The following is a 3,694-nucleotide window of genomic DNA, read 5'->3' as shown; positions in this document are numbered from 1 at the left end:
CGACCGCGCATCAAGCGAACGCTTTACCACTGGGTTACGTCCCGCCCATTTATATGTATTATGGAAAATGCCTAGTAAGTAACTGTTGTGTAACTTGTGCCTAATTCATTTGTTCTTTAACAATTTAATTAGATTGGTTCTTTAAAAAACAATACAACATGTTTCATATTAAAGCGAAATTCGCTGACTTGAAACCCTTTCTCCGTGTATTTCCGTCATTCTACCCGCATTAGTAGTTGTAATCCATATAAAACTGCGTAGTGATTCATGTGCAGCCTTATACTATAGCTGTCTGGCAGTGATGCTAAAATTAGATCGGGCATCAATGGGAGCCGGTACACTTATGGTAATATTAGTAATTAAAAACGTTTAACTAAAAAAAAAAAAAAAAAAAAAAGGACTGTCGGAAATAGAATAAAAATTATTTTCGTCGATTATTTCTTACATAATAAACTGACAAGTAAATATTTTGTAAATATCTATTTAATGATACTCTACCTAATTTAGCATTTACTTGTTTTGGCTCTCATTGATGTACAAGGTGGTGTGTACTCTTGAAATTAAAAGAAAGATGTCAGTAAATACATTGTAGGTGATTTGTGCACTTTATTGGAAGAGACTATAACAAATTTTGGTCAACATGTGTCAGTTTCATTGCTGTTATATACAATATGTGAGGGACTGTTTCTGATGATGGTTTACCCCTATATCCCTCTCCAAAACAAAATTCTTTGTAGTCATTTATTAGTAACTCTTCAGCAAAACTGTAAAGAACAATTCTGAGTTTGTGATCTATTATACCGGTATCAATGTTGCACAATGACAGCTATTGCAAATCATTTTCTGAAGACACCTTTAACTATATGCCCATAAATGATTAAAAAAATAATTTTATCTACTCGTAGATAGATAGATAGATAATATTTAACATGCTCACATGCCACTAAGGCTTCAAGCATGTCTATCCCGTGGCCGAACTCTGGAAAGCCAGGACTCCGCTCCGGACCAGAAAAATTATATGGACAATTTTGAAATTAGGGCAAAAGATAAACAAAAATATTGGGCAAAAATTTTATATTTACTTTTTAAAAGTGTAGTTTAAACATATATATATACATATTCAAAATAAATATACAGAGCTCCTAGAAAATTTTACACCAATTTTTTTAAACGGGCAGCCAAAATCAAATATATTTATGCCTACTCGTAGAAAATACATTTTTATTGGAGAATCTTTATCACAAACAGATGCTCACATATAACTGTGATATAGCACCTTTAAGTGGTTGTACGATTGTGTAAATTTCTAAAATTAGTAATGTACTTATATTGAATATATTGAATAAATATGTTTGTCATAATTAATAATTTATGCTGCAATTTGAAATAATCAGTTAACTTACAGTTTTAAATTAAAAGTTTGTTCAAGGGTAAATGAAATTAGCACATGATCAAAATGTGTTATAGTCTGTTCCAATAAAGGTCACAAATCACCTGTTTACTGACATTTTTATTTTTATTTCAAGAGTACACACCACCTTGTACGTCAATGAGAGCCAAAACAAGTAAATGCTAAATTACGTAGAGTATCATTAAATAGGTATTTACAAAATATTTACTTGTCAGTTTAATATGTAAGAAATAATTGACGAAAATCATTTTTTTTTTTTCAATATGCCCCCGGACTTCCCTAAGCAAATGGGGCGCTTCGCCCTCGTGTGTTTCACCATAAGCCTAAACGGCCCCCCACCAAAAACCCCAAAACAAATCCTGGCTACAGCCCTGAGAAATGTAGGATAGTCTCTTTAATATATACGATTGTAATTTACAGGCCTTGCTATGACGGTAAAGTTTCTTACCACTAATTTCATTTTCAATAGATTTTCGTGCTAACAGACCTATCTAATTAGGATTCAAGCACGCTGTCCTGGGCAGCTATTTAAGTTCTCTGTCCAGTCGAAACGAACAAGTCGGATACCGCGTAAACATGCCGCATTCGTGCACGTCGAATCCTAGCTTTAGACGTATTTTTGTTAAAAGTTTTATTTGTTTAACGACACAACTAGAGCACATTGATTTATTAACCATCGGCTATTTGATGTCTGACATGAGGTAATTTTGACAGATAGGAAACCCGTTAGATTGGTTCATTAGTAGCAAAGAATCTTTTATATGCACTATCCCACAGACAGAAGAGCACATACCACTGCCTTTCATATACCAGTCGTGGTGCACTGACTGGAACGGGAAATAACCCAATGGGCCCACCGATGGGGATCGATCCCAAACCGACCGCGCATCAAGCGAGCACTTTACCACTGGGCTACATTCCGCACCCACGTATTTTGTATGCACTTTCATACATATGGTTTTCGCCCCCCCCCCCCCCCCCCCCCCTAGAAACTTCACTCGCTATAGTCCCACCATCCCTGTATAAATCCAAGCACACGCGTCTTAAACCATGTCCAGTGCCGTGGGATATTGCAGCTGTGAAAATGTTTTTGTGTGTCTGAAGCTTTTGCCTAATGTGTGGTCGGTCTAGGATCGATTCCCGTCGGTGGGACCATTGTTTTCGTTCCAGCCAGTGCACCACGACTGGCCGTGATATGATTGTGCTATCCTGTCTGTCGGATGGTGAATATAAAAGATCCCTTGGGGAAAAATGTAGCGGGTTTCCTTTCTAAGACTATGTCACAATTCCGATATGTTTGACAACCAATAGCTGGATCAAGGTGCTCTAGATAGTGCTATCGTTAAACAAAACGAACTAGTTTTTCTATGTCTGTTTGGGAGATAGGTGGGTAGGTAGGTATTAATGTGCTTATATCCCAAATGTTAACATGATTAGGCTACCGAGAGCACACACAAACACACACACACACACACACACGCTCGCACGTACACACACATATACAGTAACACGGAGAGAGAGAGAGAGAGAGAGAGAGAGAGAGAGAGAGAGAGAGAGAGAGAGAGAGAGAGAGAGAGAGAGAGAGAGAGAGACAGAGAGACAGAGAGAGAGAGAGAGAGAGACAGAGACAGAGAGACAGAGAGAGAGATAGAGACAGACAAACAAACAGAGAGAGAGTAAGAGAGAGAGAGAGAGAGAGAGAGAGGCAGACAGAGACAGACAGAGACAGAGACAGAGAGACAGAGAGACAGAGTGTTAAATGGTTAGCCAGAAGCCTGCTTCGTATTAGTGTACAGGCCTAGGGCGTTAAATTTTAGGAGGCGGCAAAAATCTGTTTGACTTTTGTTTGGTTTTGTTCTTTTTTTGCTGCACGAAATTTCATTTCCACTAAGTTTTGGGGAGGGGGCAAAAATATTAGTGGCCTAGGATGGCAAATACGTAAATGCGTCTCTGTGATTAGCGGGTGCTGACCGCAAATCTTACGTACAGAACGTTTAAGTGACCGCGGTTTAAAACTATATAAAGGTGGAGGAGGGTCCTTTAGAAAGCTGATGACGTAATGGACTCTGTGACGTCGAGGTTACGTCACTATGCAGGTCTATAATAGGTGATGTGTGGTATGCGCACAGAAGGTATTTGCGTCTGTGTCGACATGCTGATACGAGTTCATTCTTGGAGTTTAGTGTGCTGGTTTCAGGTTTATACATTATGAACAGTTTTTCCTTCAGGCAGAGGTTACATCTTTTGCTCGCTGGAGAGTATATATAGTATTCTAGCTATGAT

This window comes from Gigantopelta aegis, chromosome 12, assembly GCF_016097555.1.
Source record: "Gigantopelta aegis isolate Gae_Host chromosome 12, Gae_host_genome, whole genome shotgun sequence".
Taxonomy (NCBI): domain Eukaryota; kingdom Metazoa; phylum Mollusca; class Gastropoda; order Neomphalida; family Peltospiridae; genus Gigantopelta; species Gigantopelta aegis.
Note: the sequence above shows the minus strand (reverse complement) of the source record.